Below are 15,553 nucleotides of genomic sequence, written 5' to 3' on the forward strand. Positions count from 1 at the left end.
TTTTTTTCTATTTTGCTTGTTTGAAAATCGATTCCTACATTCTGTTCAAATAATATTGAATCCGATCGAATCGGATGGGTTATGATTGGATCTCAGAAAATCGGACTGGACCTGATCGCAGTACGATGGTCGAACTCACGATATTCACGTTTATGCACCCTGCTCGTTAACAGTTGGCCAAAGAAGCAGATGACCTTAACATCATCTACCCTATAGATTGCAAGGCCTGAAAGGGGAACCCCATTTCCTGGTGTAAGCATAACTTAAAGATGAATGTACACTTTTCTTACCTTGCCATCTCATGGGGGCCACACGTTCACCCCCCCCCCCCATCACCGCGATGCAAGCATGGGGTCCTAGTATTCCTTCCCGATGAAATGTTTAAGTACTCCCTTTGGCCATATTTGTTCCGAATATTGGATTTTAGATTCTTGATCTTATTTTTAAGTGATTTAAAATTAGAATAATAATATTTCCAAATCAAATAAGACCCATGACCTATTTGCTTATTTAGAACATTGAACTAGTACAGGAATATGTATGTCCTATGCATGTTTGCATTCACTTCTGTGTTTACAGAATTAGAGTGTATCTGTATTCTATACAGTTTTATTTTAGGTAGAATGTTTTTTGAATATATTAACTTTCAAACCATTTTAGACAGATCATACAAACACTTTCAGTAGCCCAGATGTCGATGTGTCAAAGTGGAGACTATCTTGTCAAGTATTCGTGGAAAGATCACTCCAGAGACTGGAGTTAGTCCTCTTGTCAATATGTTAATGAGATCACCAAAGGGACATTACACCAACCAACATCTTCCGGGAAAAAAAAAGAACAACTAATTAGCATATGAAATCTAGTACTTAGCTTTCATTTCTTTTTGGGTCCATTGAGAATGGTCACACAACTTTTAGAAAGAAAAAAAAAGAGAAGGATGATTTATTATTTTTTTCATCTATTTATAATAAGCTCTCTTCTTACACCCAGCCTCTCTCTCTCTCTCTCTGTTTTCCTCCCAGCCTCTCTCTCTCTCTCTCTCTCTCTCTCTCTCTTTCCCTCTCACTTTGAGACACAGACACACAAGAAAGTCCAAACAATTGAAATTCTACAGGAAGTGGTAATATACCAAATGAAAAAAAAAAAAAAAAGAAAAGAAAATCGATACTGCTAAACAAAATCCCTAAAGAACAAAGTCTTCCTGTGTACCGGGAATCGATTTCAATTTCTATAAAAAGCCCAGGAGTGTAAAACCAAATCCGTCTTCTAAACAAAAACTCAAATTTGTCTAACACTTTTGTCTGGTGAAACATAGATTAGATCTGCTTCCGGAAGTACACACGATTTCAGTGTCGTTATTGTGTCTGTGTGTCGTAAACAACTGTATTGATATGTCTCAAGATAGATAGATAGACAGACAGACAGACAGACAGTTAGATACATAGATAGATAGATATATAGACCCTACATAGATAGGATTTTATTTATATTGCTTTTTAAAAGGATGCACATACTGATAGTGTAAGTTTTGAAATAATGGAGTTTGCTTATCATTTGGGTGGATTTAGAAGTTACTTTCAGATACTTAATATTGTTTTTATTAAGATATAGATTTCTTAATTTATTTTGGGAAATAACAATAGTGAATTTAAATCATTAAAAAAAATCTCGGCCAACGTGGGGCTCGAACCCACTAACCTGAGATTAAGAGTCTCATGCTCTACCGACTGAGCTAGCCGGGCCTGTTAATTTAGTATTATATAAACTAACTTTGACCTATTTCTTATGTTCTAAGTATGCAGGTACAAGAATGTTTCTACAGATGTCTCTAATACTCTGACTCTACAATTAAAGTAAGAACACATGTTCATTATTAGGTGTAAAATTTATTGTTCCACTGTTACATTCTTTCTATTTCAATCCTTCCAATCTAGGTCGGTTAGTTGCATCCTCAACAATGTCTTTCATTATGTACAAGGGAGTCTCTCAATTAGTCATTTTAGTTTTTTTTTTGTGATGGCTGCCTGGTCGTGCGGTTTGCGCGCTGGACTGTCGTAGTCCTGCGGGAGGTTTGGACTAGGAAGTAAGTTATCTTCAACTCTGAATGAACATCCGAAACATGGAAACCTTTTACAAACATTTTTTTTCACGCCTCGCGATTTTGAGTCAACTGACGCTAAATTTTAGAAATACCAATGAGTCAACTGACGCTAAATTTTAAAAATACCAATGAGTCAACTGACGTTAAATTTTAGAAATACCAATGAGTCAACTGACGCTAAATTTTAGAAATACCAATGAGTCAACTGACGCTAAATTTTAGAAATACCAATGAGTCAACTAACGCTAAATTTTAGAAATACCAATGAGTCAACTAACGCTAAATTTTAAAATATCAATGAGTCAACTGACGCTAAATTTTAAAAATAGCAATGAGTCAACTGACGTTAAATTTTAGAAATAACAATGAGTCAACTGACGCTAAATTTTAGAAATACCAATGCGTCAACTGACGCTAGATCATATTACCTCCTTAACTCAACCGACGCTAAATCCTATTATCACCAATGATCAACTGACGCTAGATAGAGGCACATTTCTAATTCCATATGCTAGGACTAGTTCGTATAAGTGCTTCTTCTTCCCTAGTGCCATTAGAGAATGGAATGGGTTGCCTGAATCAGCCAGGAAAACCAACGAGAGTTTAAGTCTCTGAATAACGTGCATGAATAGCTAGACACAAAGTGGAGACTGTCTTGTCTTGAAATGCGTTGGAGAAACTTTTCTCTTCTCTATTGAAGTAACGTAACTATAAGATGTGATTTTATTTTCATCATTGAGTCCACTGACGCTAGATCTTGTTATTACCATTGAGTCCACTGACGCTAGATCTTGTTATTACCATCGAGTCCACTGACGCTAGATCTCATTATTACCATTGAGTCCACTGACGCTAGATCTCATTATTACCATTGAGTCCACTGACGCTAGATCTTGTTATTACCATTGAGTCCACTGACGCTAGATCTTATTATTACCATTGAGTCCACTGACGCTAGATCTTGTTATTACCATTGAGTCCACTGACGCTAGATCTTGTTATTACCATTGAGTCCACTGACGCTAGATCTTATTATTACCATTGAGTCCACTGACGCTAGATCTTATTATTACCATTGAGTCCACTGACGCTAGAACTCATTATTACCATTGAGTCCACTGACGCTAGAGCGTATATAAGCTCCACTTATATAAATCATTTCAACTCAGGGGTAACCACTGTCTACATCTAGAATATTCTACAACTTCTGCTGTCGTGTTCTCCCATGCCTGTGACAGTTATCACTATGCCTTACAGGCTTATCTTTCCTTGTCTAGTTTCGTCTGTCGCTTTGTTTTTGTTGACTTTGGGACAATTCATCCCGAGAAATGTTTTCATCCCGAGAAATGTCTTCATCCCGAGAAATGTTTTCCTCACATTTAAGCCACGGGCCCAGATGAATGAATTATGAATTAAGCAGCCCGTGGCTCAGATATAATAGACAAGTCACGGAGAAAAGCCACGCATGTCTACGACGCAATGTTTCCATTGGTGGAGAGTTTGGGACGCGCTTCTTTGTGTTTAGCGTTCAGTGACATCCTCTACCAAGCATGGCCCAACGTGCAGAGATGTGGTAGCCAGAGGTGTGGGGGGTTTATTTTTTTTATAATTTTACATTTAAGATTTCGATTTGCATTAAGGTGGCCAGTGTGTATAGAGAATGTGTTTGGTGTATTTATGTAATATTTGTTACGAAATAATACTATTATAAGTAAGCGAATGCGTGAATGTCAAAATGCCATAAATATTAAAATAGCTAATCGACCTACATCTATTTAAAAAAAAAAATCAAAACATTAATATAAGGCCTATATTTAGATCTAGATCTAGAGTATTCTAGGGTATATGTAGAATTGTAGATCTAAATATACATTTATGTCTAATCGTAATCTCTGATACTTCAAGCTTAAAGGCCTACGTTGTTACTTTGATTTTATATAGGTAACTAGGCCCACAAGAAGTAGATGGTTTACTCAAGCAATCAATGATTTGGTATAGATGTGATTGTTAAAAAAAATAATTTAAAATTGTATGTAGATCTAGATCTAGAGTCTGATAAAATATGAATGAATGCCATAGTAGCCTATTATATATAGTCAATGAATTTTACCTTTGCCTTTACCTATCCCTTAGTTTGTTGGACAGTAAGGGCACCATGCAAGATTTGTCGACCGTCTTTCTCCATTTCTAAGGCAACAGAGAGGAATTCAGTGAAAGTCAGTGACTAAACACTTTGAACTCGTGTTGACCTACATCCAACGAAATCCGAAATAAAGGCGTCTAATTAAAGCTAAGAGGCCTTAGTTAGTTGTATGCCTAGATGGAAATTAGATTCATTTGTTTAAATTAGGTAAAATACTTTTAATTTGACTAAACATTGTCAATCTATCGGCTTAAGAGTGAGAGTCAGGGAACAATTAGCTTATTAATTAAGTATTTTATGCTAACATATTTAATATCCCTCCATTCAGCCTTTTGACATGTCAAATCACATTGACCTCATTTTTCACACGCTATAAATATGTTTACACTGTAGTTGTGTATTGATGTAACTATGATGTTAAAAAGTCTAAATGTGCATAAGTAAATCCGAAACAAAAAATAAAATTAAAAATAAAGACTTAAAATTAAACCAAATGTGTCGTTGTAATAGGCTTTTAAAATACATTGGAAAGTAAAGTATATTATGTAAGTAGTTTATTAATTCAATAATGCGCATTTAATATATGAAAGATATTATGACCTCTGACGTTTATTTCATTTGTATCACTACGCGGCGCATGCTCGGGGTATTATGAATGGAGTTATGAAAATGTATGTCAACACGGCTGAAGCTATTCACATTTATAACGAACGAATTTATGTAAAAATATTGTTGAAACACAAATTTGAAGGTTAATTTTCATTAAATAATGAAATGAATGGAAGATATTTTGTATGTTTAAGCGTAAAAGTAAAAAAAAAAACTATCTTTACGAGCAGTAGATCTATCATCTTTTGATCTACATTTTGCCTTTGCGAGATCTTCTGTTCTGAAGAGAGACATTTTATGTCCGTTAAATCACAGTATTGAAACGGAGAAAGCGGCAAGAAATATGCAGTGGCGTAGCTAGGTTGGAAGAGGAGGGGGAGAATTTTAAAATTCACTCGGGCCCCCACTTGAGGGGGGCCTCCAAATGAGTGTTTTTTTTTAAACATTAAATATTAAATATGACGCAAAATGCAGGGATCCCAAAAGAGGTCGAGCCCCCCCCCCGGGCCCCCAAATGATTGAAAATTCCTAGCTACGACCCTGGAAATATCTGTCGACACCTAATCGTTTATTATGGTTCCTTGCCTTCAAATTTTGTTTCCGATCCGATTTGAATGACGTATTGTTCTATTTTAAAATTTTTGTCTTGTTCTGACTAATTTTTTTTTTTTGTCAAAATGTAAGCATCAAGTTAAAAACAAGATAAGGCTGAGGAGAAAAAATATGTGTATGTGTGTGTGGGGGGGGGGAACTCGAACTTTTCAAGATCCATCACTTGAAGATCACAAAAAAGGGGAATAATCCTTATATGATATGATTAGTTAGCTCAAACTCCACCCCTCCCCAACTGCCTCGTTTTCAACTCTTTCAAGCTCAACTTCCGTTTTCTGAAAAGAAAACCGTTTTTACCTTGAGATTTAAAAAAAAACACCTTACTGATTTATTAGTTCCCATTTTCTTGCAAAGCCATTTTCTTCATCACACCTGTGGCTATCCACCTAGAAACTCTAACTGCTTCCGACTCTGAATCCAAAGCAAACCGCTACGTCAGCCTCACATCAAAAAGAGGTTATACTGGGAAAAGGGGGGGGTACCATTCTCAAAACAACTTTGGCAATAGAACTTCACGTTTTTTTGTTGTTGTTTGGTATAGCGCCCCCTACTTAGAAGCCATGTTAAAGAAATCAAAAAGGGTGTAGCGCGGAGTTGGGCAGGGGGGGGGGTGAAGGTGCCCCCAGCGGCAACGCCTTCTAAATCATCTAGTGATGTGACATATGGAGCCATCAGGGAGCAGCGAACCATTCCACAAGAACCACTCGCTCCTCGGAATGGCCTCAGTAAATTAGTCTAAACGGCCACAGCAACGGACGCAATCTTTACGCTACGACCACCCCCAACGGTCGTTCTCTTTTCTTCCAAGGAATGAAAACGGGGAAGCGAAAAGGGAGAAATGGGCGCCTGCTTCAAAGACGCCCCGTTTACCCTAGAGAGAGATCCTCCCTTTTCCAAGGCCTCAGCCAGGCCTTCTGCCCGAGTTGTCCCTTTGTTCCTCTATGGCGACTCGCGTACGGTCAGTGTTTGTTGAAACGGTTCACCGGATACCAGTTAGTGTCTTTTAATTTTATTGTTTTCAATATGGGCTAAAAAGTAGCGAGAAAACAAAACTAGTTTGGAAAAAAAAAAAACTTCTTTCTTTCACTGGCTATAGCTAGCAAAAAGGCAGTGGCATAGCTAGTGGAAAGGGGGGGGGGGTTCTAAATTTGAAAGTCTCCCCGAGCCCATGAGCAAATGAGTGAGATTTAAAAAAAAAATATTAAGTCATTGCCATGTTATCTTGCTATGCACATTATATAAGTTACGCTACTGTAAATAGGCTTAACGTAAGCACGTCATAATAATAATAATAATAATAATAATACTTAATAACAAATAACAAACTGGACAAGAATCGCAATAGCTTTGGGGTTGTTTCAGTACTATTACTTAGATTTACGTATTAATGTCAGTGTCGTAATTAGACTTAACAAAAAAGACTTTAAGCTATTTGAGATATGGATCCCTTTGATAACTTTTATGAGTTTATATATTATATGTCAGTGTTAAATATTTCTTGGGGGATCCCAAACTATAGCCTTTTTTCCTTGTAGGTAAATCCGTCCCAACCCATTATGACGCCATAGGCCTGGTATTCTAAGACAAAACAGTAGGTTTTCAATCGACCGGATCTACTTTTCAACGACCAATAAGAAAAATTCGCAATTATAAATGACATTGAAGTACTACTAACTCAAAGTGAACATTATAAAGCAGTGTAATTTAAGAAGAGAAGAGATTATAGCAATCTATGTTAGGAAATTAAAGCTACCCTTATAGAGGAATGCATGAATAATATACCTCAATGATATTTCAGCCGAAATGCTAGTGACATGTTCGAGGCCCTGAAGACTAAGACTGATTCTAAGTGCCTGTCAGGGAACTGTGTCTATTGCAGACCTGCCTTTTCATACAATTCTTAAGTGGACAGTTAAGGAGCTATGACAATTTGTGACTCGATGCTGGTAGGGACAAAGAATTACCATTGGGTTACTTCTGCGACTATTATAGTAATAATAATAATAATAAGGCTTGTCTTCGAGTCCGAAGATTAGTGAGGAATGCAATATTTCCCGTGGTTACGCGGCCCAAGCTGTGACCTACATATTTTGCCACTTTCTTGGGCAAGCATAAACATCGTCCGCAGGCGGTCGATTTATATTTTCTTTTCGCCGTCTGCATTTATCTCGGCAGCGGATTTTCTTTTGGTCACAAATATTTATCCCGTGGCCTTTGTGAGTGACCTCCAGATGTCTCGTTCTGAGGCCGTATGCAACCAGGTACTCTCATCTATGTCAGCTAAGGCGAGTTGAGGCCTAAGCTGGTCCTTAAAGCGTTTCCGTGGTGCTCCTCAGTAGTAGTAAAACTCTATTTAAAATAATTATTTTGTTTTATAATTTTAGAATGTTCTTTCGGAAATGTAGACTATAACGACTAAGCCCAAATCTCCCGCAGAGCGGCCGGTGATGGCAGAGGGCGTGATGGCAGAGGGCAAGTCTTGAGATCGAAACTATTGTCAGTATGAAGCTATATCATAAGAACAGGCATTTTGTCTGTAATAATAGTGTAATAATAATAATGATGGTGATAATAATGATTACATTTTTTTTTTCAAATAGTAAACTTCAAGTTATTATTGAAACTCTGCACTCATTCTTAATCTTCAAAATCGATATTATTATTATTATTATTACAATTATTATTATTACAATTATTATTATTATTATTATTGTGTTAGAAAGGAACAAGTATTCATTCTCTGGCACTGCCAGTGTTGAGCTTCGCTAAAGAGAGACACCATTCATTGATGTGGCAGGTCTGCAGCAGTACTGCCCTCTGACAGGCAACGAGAATGGTCCTAAGAATGTTGAGGGCCTTGCATGTAGATTTTGTTGAATTCCTGCCTGATTTGTTGCCTATAACCTGGAAGAGGTTTATCATCACATTTATTTACACGGAGGAACGCTCTGACCGTGTTAATATTCATTTCTCTCGTCCGTTACATCCTCTTGGCTCCCCTTCTTCTATTTTTATTATCATTATTATTATCGAGATAAAAATTCCTCGAACAAAAAAGTGTATTTCAAAGAACAATGATTACAATTTGTAAAAGATAGGATACAATAAGCTACAGAGAAATACAAAATCACACTCGAGAAATTGTTTCGTTTCTTTTCATTTGTTTGTTTACGTTTTTGATTTAATAATTTAATCTGAAAGTGAACGAAACATTTTTTTTATAGTTCCATTTTCTTTGTGTGCCTTTGCTAAGAGGGGGAGGATGGGAGTATAGCTTTTAGCGAGCGCGCGAGGCAATAAAAGAATATTAGATTGTTTTATTTAAAGGGGCGATGCACACACACATACGTACACATATATGTACAAACACAGCACAATGTGTACGTTTTCAAGAGGTCTTACTGTCATCAACATCATTATAAACATTACATAAGATTACAAAGAGAGTTTGTGTCGAAACACAAACTCACAATCGTCCCCCACAAATGGTCTAAACCGGCACGTGCAAAGGTAGCTTTCAGTAATTTTAGTAAGACTATCCGAAGTTATGTACTAAAAACTTTCTGTCTATCTGTCTGTCTCTTTCTTTTCGCTCTCTGGAACCCCATTTAGTTTTCTTTCAACCTGCTCACGTAATTTCTCCGACATAGACTTTTGACAATGATTTGGAAACACCCGCTCCATTATGCATCCCCGACGGAAACACGCACTAACATAACTTTTCTTCACCTTCTCAAGTCAATCTTTATTATATTTCGTTCGACATTTAAGGTTTAATAGAGCTTGCGGTTTTTCGCGAAAAGACTGTCGTCAGGCTGCGAATCTGTCAAAAACTTTTCTTACTAAGCACCTAGGAGGTAAAAGGAACCTGTGTACGAAATTTGATGCGGATACGTACGACAGTCTAAGAGATATGTGATCAATGAGCCAGTCAGTGGTAGTTTACAAATATATGATAGTTTGATATTCTAACATCCAAAGCAGCTTAGAATAAAATAATTAACTCAAAACTGACTTTACTTCGCTTTCGGTAACCAGCCCGGCTAGCTCAGTCGGTAGAGCATGAGACTCTTAATCTCAGGGTCGTGGGTTCGAGCCCCACGTTGGGCGAATATTTTTTTCTTCTTACCCCAAAAAATAATTAAATGAAATATTGACACTACTTGGAATGTATAATTTTTCAGTGACTATTAATTTAAATATAGTATATAGTATAGATCCACTATAGACAGGATATCTCCTCTACGACTACTGCAGGAGAAATACAGAGAGAGAGAGAGAGGAAGACCCCTTTACATTGTTTTTGTTGATCTGACATGGTCAGCAGAAGTGGCCTTTTCAAACTCCTAAGGAAAATTGGTTGCCCTCCCAAACTACTGAAGTTCATTGAGTGCTTTCATTTAAGTACTGTTATTTTTTTTTTTGTGTTTTTTTTTTCCACAAACCAAATCCATTTGTCAAAGTAGTGCACAGTCAGTGCAGTCAGAAAGAAAGCAGTGTAAGTGGAATCCTGTGTTACCGTAATTACGGTAATAAAAATGTAACATCTTACACAAAAGTACATAAAATGTACGATGTATAACAACTAGACTGATGATTGTTTGAAGAGAACTAGACTTAGGATTGTGTGTATTGAACTACACTGATGATTGTGTGAAATGAACTAGACTGATGATTGTATGTAATGAACTAAACTGATGATTGTGTGTAATGAACTAGAGTGATGATTGTATGCATTGAACTACACTGATGATTGTGTGAAGTGAACTAGACTGATGATTGTATATAGTGTACTAGCCTGATGATTGTGTGTACTTCAGATGATATGATTGTGTCACAGGTTTAAGTAGAATAAAAGCCAACAGATAATTATATTTGAATTTCATTTTTCCCTCTTTCCATTGTTTCCCTCCCTTGGTCTCCATCTGTTCAGTAGATCAACTTACTGGCGACTTGATTAGTAACTAAATAATTTGGTCTTAGAAAATCAATAATTCATTTTCCTTTTCGAGGTGTGTGTGCGCGCGTGTGTCGAGATTGAACGTGAGAAAAGCGAGTGATAGATTTGTTCAGGTGATATTTTGTTGTGTCACCACAAGCGAGGCGTCTGGAAATTTTGCCCTAGATCTTACGGCGCCCCCCACCCCTCCAAAAAATGTTATCTACTTAATTAGATCTGTCTCTTTAATAGAAACATTTTAGAAACAAAAAAGTTTGTTTGATAAAGTAATTTAAACTATGCACATTTTGAATACTTTATTGTGCTTTTCAATTTTTATTAAAGAAAAACATGATTTTTCATGTTGTTGAAAAAAGAGAAAATTGAACGCCCAACGTGGGGCTCGAACCCACGACCCTGAGATTAACAGTCTCATGCTCTACCGACTGAGCTAGGCGGGATGGTACACAACACTAAACTAAACTCCTGAGATGTATGGTGACAAATATGTAATACGTTTTTGCAAGAGAGGATTTAATTCACTCAATGCCCCACTCAAATAGACTTTGATGATGAGAAACTAAGATGATTATATATATATATATATTATATAAGTGTATATAAATGATATTTATATAAACTAGTTATGTTTTAACTGTTTTCTTTTCTTAATTGTTTTTGCTTTGTACTTAAATGAAAGGCATCTATGCTGTTTTAATTGTTAAAATCTGTCAGGATGCCTCATGGACCAAAATCTAGTAAACACTCTTAACTCTTAGTGTAGGTCATCTTTATATAGTTCCTGAGATCACCGCTATTACCTAAGGAACCTTCATGCCATGTTTCATTAATATTGGTCAAGCGGTTTTGATTTCTATAAAGTAGGCCTACATACACACATACTCCTTACTTCTGCTTTATATATTATGTACATCTGGAAGTGTCTTAAAGGGAAACTCCGGTGTTTTTTTTAATTTTTAATATAATATGTGCTTTGATTTACAGATAATGAATATATTATCCTTTTTTTAAATTCTTTTTTTTTAAATTAGCAATAATAACTTAGTGATTGAAAAACAAGCCAAGAAAAAAATGCATGCTGAAAGTAGATTTACATGCATGACTAACTAAGGCAGTGTATATTTTCTCGCTTGACCACTCAACACACACAAACACTATCGCTTGGGTGTCTTGTCTTGACCGACTACACGTAGTCTAGGCTATCCTTACACTGACCAGTTTGTTAGAATCAGACACACACTCTATTTATTTACTTTTTAGAAGAGGTAGGACAGATGAAAATGTTACTTTTTTTCTCGGGTTTGTTATCATAATACACTTAGATCTATTTGAATAGAAAGATCGGTTTCCTTTAGCGTAGGGGTCATCCATTTTTACATTTATTGGTAGGTCTACTTGCTGTAGCTCGCAAGCGGAAAAGCACCAGGAGCCGTGACCCCCGTGTCGAAGGCGCCGCAGGAGATGACTCCATTCCCACAGAGGTCTACAAAAAAGGAACAAGAGCCAATAACCTGCTCAGTGTGCAGCCGAACATTCCGGGCTCACATATGCCTCACCAGCCACATGAGGGCAGCCACACGAGGAGGCATAAAACCCCAGTGCAAAGCCCTCAGCCTCCTGGATGACAAAGTGGTCATCATCGATATCGAACCTCGATGGATGAACTATATAGATATATCTATCTACATATATATATATATATATATATATATATATATATATATATATATATATATATATATATATATATATATATATATATATATATATATATATATATAAATGTATTTTTTCTTTCGGTATTGTTGATGGAAGTGACGTTTGACTGAGCTAAAAACTAAATCTCAAAGAACCCCCCTTTTTTTTTTAGATGTCAAGAATTTACTGACTAATTTATTAAATAAAAATGTTTCTAAGCATTTAAATATAAAATGGTAAAATGTTTACAACTTTTTACTCAGAATTTAAATATGTCAATGTCAATAACTCAAATTTGAAAAACCATCGGAGTTTCACTTTAAGGACTGTGTACGTCTATGTAAGAATGACTTCTTCTATGCCAAAGTAACCCTAGAGCTTGCCAAATAAGAACTACTAGTTGTGCTATAAAAAATTGTAGCCTAAAAATTGACTAATTTGGCGAAGAATTGTGGATCATAATGTACAAGTTTTTATAACTATACTGATACGTACAGTACCTATAAGGTTCCATTTCTGTTAGACTTGAACTTACAGGAGGGAGGAGCATAGACATGTTCTTAAGCTGATTAGTTGAGAGACAGTGTGTAAGGCTGTGCAGTTCATAACAGGACAGCGAGAAGACCGGGACTGTTAGTCGGCCATGAAGTCGGTCCTGGTGGAGTCCTCGAGTGAAACGTACGAGTCCAGGAAGAGACAGTAGAGTTTAGTTGGGATTCGAACTCCTTCATGCTTAATGGGTAGCTTAGCGGCATTTACCACTCAGCCACAAATCCCATTGATTGGTGAAACATAAGTGGTGGGTTGCGGGGGGTTGAGATGGAGAAATATTCTTAGGAGCATCGAAGAACCTTGTGGTTCCTGACATAAAAATCTATGCAGACGTCACTAGACAACATTTCCTGGTCTGTGACATTTGAAAAGAAACGAAAACGCATTTTATTAAGCATTAAAATATTGTTTGATCCCCTCACCACGGTCTTTCACTCTCTCACTCTCTCTCTCTCTCTCTCTCTCTCTCTCTCTCTCTCACACACACATATAATGAGCCTAATATGAGCCAGGTCTAAACCTACATCTGACTCATTTCATCACATGTACACTTAGCCTCGTTTCTGACTTGGTGTTTGTTGACGATACACCTCAGTAATTTGTCCAATCAAAATGCTCCAAGACGCGAGCTGGGCTAATCCTGCGACACTTCTGATTGGAGTAATTGACATTCAGGTTCGCTGCGGCTACCGGCAATCACGTGATGTCACTTGTTAGCAACACGTGTATGTATGTGTGTATGTGTGTTGTAGGTTAAGACAATGCGTGACACGGCATTGATTTAGCGAAACGCAAGCCATCGAGCCAGTGTTGCATTTTTCACGACATCAACGGAGTTTAAACTCCAACTCATGGCCTTCAAGTGTGTCTCATACATTGGGTCCTGTGGAGTTCTGATCATAGACAGGAGAAAAGGCAAAGGCGAGTAACTGGCCCCTAATCGAGACCAATCATCATAAAAGCCACTTTAGACCAACAGCTCGTTGTCACTCCCCACAGGCTGTGACGTCGAAGGTCAGTGTTGAGACATTCTTTAACAGTAAGCTTTGTGCAGGAGGGGCTCGATAGCCTAGGAGAGAGAAAACTCAAACCTCTGCTGCCTTGCATCTTTACCCAAACCTTGAAAGGCTTCGGGAGTCAACGATAAAGAAAAATCAGAAGCCGGCTACCCTTGGCTTGCAGCCGCGCCGCTAATCCTAAACTACATCAGCTATTGCTCTCCCTATAGACTAGTATAGACACATTAGCTGTGTAGAGAGTAGGGAACTGCTGTGTAGAGAGTAGGGAACTGCTGTGTGGAGAGTGGGGAATGCTGTGTGGAGAGTGGGGAATGCTGTGTAGAGAGTGGGGAACTGCTGTGTAGAGAGTAGGGAACTGCTGCGTGGAGAGTGAGGAACTGCTTTGTGGAGTGTGGGAAACTGCTGTGTAGAGAGTGGGAAACTGCTGTGTGTAAACTGGAAACTGCTGTGTGGAGAGTGGGAAACTGCTGTGTGTAGAGTGCTGTGTGGAGTGTGGGAAACTGCTGTGTAGAGAGTGGGAAACTGCTGTGTGGAGTGTGGGAAACTGCTGTGAAGCGAATGGGGAACTGCTGTGAAGCGAATGGGGAACTGCTGTGTGGAGTGTGGGAAACTGCTGTGTGTAGAGTGCTGTATGGAGTGTAAGAAACTGATGTGTAGAGATTGGGAAACTGCTGTGTGGAGTGTGGGAAACTGCTGTGTGTAGAGTGCTGTATGGAGTGTGTGAAACTGCTGTGTGGAGTGTGGGAAACTGCTGTGAAGCGAATGGGGAACTGCTGTGTGGAGTGTGGGAAACTGCTGTGTGTAGAGTGCTGTATGGAGTGTGGGAAACTGATGTGTAGAGAGTGGGAAACTGCTGTGTGGAGAGTGCTGTGTGGAGTGTGGGAAACTGATGTGTTGAGAGTGGGGAACTGCTGTGTTGACGACATCGTTCCAACCACAGCTAATGTCCAGGCACATATCTCGTCTCTATGAGATGAATCATTGTTGCTTCGCTACTGACGGAGGCCATATATAAACACAGTGATCTATAAATGTGTTTTTTTATATAGGATTCTTAGTCTTATACCTTATGGTTTTTACACGAGATTCTGAGATCAAACTTCATGGGTTCAAGATGGGTTCAAGAATAAAATGGATGGACACTGGATGGGTTCAAGAATAAAATGGATGGACACTGGATGGGTTCAAGAATAAAATGGATGGACACTAATTGGGTTCAAGAATAAAATGGATGGACACTAATTGGGTTCAAGAATAAAATGGATGGACACTGGATGGGTAATTCAAAAAGTGGTTTCTATGGTTTTCTTAAAAAAATAAACAGCTATGTTATCTTAGGGAAAAAAAAAAGTAACTTCCTAATTGGACACAGTGAAAACGTTGGTTCGACAGTTATAAGTTATTGTTGTTTTTTTTTTCAAAATATAATAATTTTGAAAATATTTGCATTGCGTCTATTTACTTTGAACACGGTTTTGTAGAGACTGACCGCACTCGACTTTTGTCTTTATTGTCAGGAAAGATACAGGAACATTTTGTCTTAGGCAGAAATCATTAACTGGATGGTGAATGCAATAAACGTGATAGACTCAAGCGCAGTGGCACAACTCCTTGCAATAGAGAAACATTAGATGAAATAAATACAATGAAATTAGCACACTTAGCTTCGTAGAGGAGGAATTGATTTTGAAAAAAAGGGTATCACTGTTTTCATATGAAATATTGATCCCAATCAATGAGTATGTATGGAGTGCCTGTATGTAATAAGTGAATTGTGTTTTAATTTTATTATAAGATGAAAACAAAATACATGAAAAGAGATTTGGATTTAACACGTGGAAGTTTTAAAAGATTTCTTA

General features: G+C 37.6%; 3 non-coding genes across 3 annotated transcripts; 1 reads left to right on the plus strand and 2 right to left on the minus strand.

The window, feature by feature from the left end:
* Nucleotides 1–1,669: 1,669 nt before the first annotated feature.
* On the minus strand, nt 1,670–1,743 carry Trnak-cuu (transfer RNA lysine (anticodon CUU)). The gene has a single exon. It is a non-coding gene; the product is annotated as a tRNA-Lys (tRNA).
* A 7,759-nt stretch (nt 1,744–9,502) lies between these two features.
* On the plus strand, nt 9,503–9,575 carry Trnak-cuu (transfer RNA lysine (anticodon CUU)). Its single transcript has one exon. It is a non-coding gene; the product is annotated as a tRNA-Lys (tRNA).
* Nucleotides 9,576–10,792: 1,217 nt separating this feature from the next.
* Trnan-guu (transfer RNA asparagine (anticodon GUU)) lies at nt 10,793–10,865 on the minus strand. Its single transcript has one exon. It is a non-coding gene; the product is annotated as a tRNA-Asn (tRNA).
* Nucleotides 10,866–15,553: the final 4,688 nt, after the last annotated feature.

This window comes from Biomphalaria glabrata, chromosome 8 (assembly GCF_947242115.1).
Source record: "Biomphalaria glabrata chromosome 8, xgBioGlab47.1, whole genome shotgun sequence".
Lineage (NCBI taxonomy): Eukaryota > Metazoa > Mollusca > Gastropoda > Planorbidae > Biomphalaria > Biomphalaria glabrata.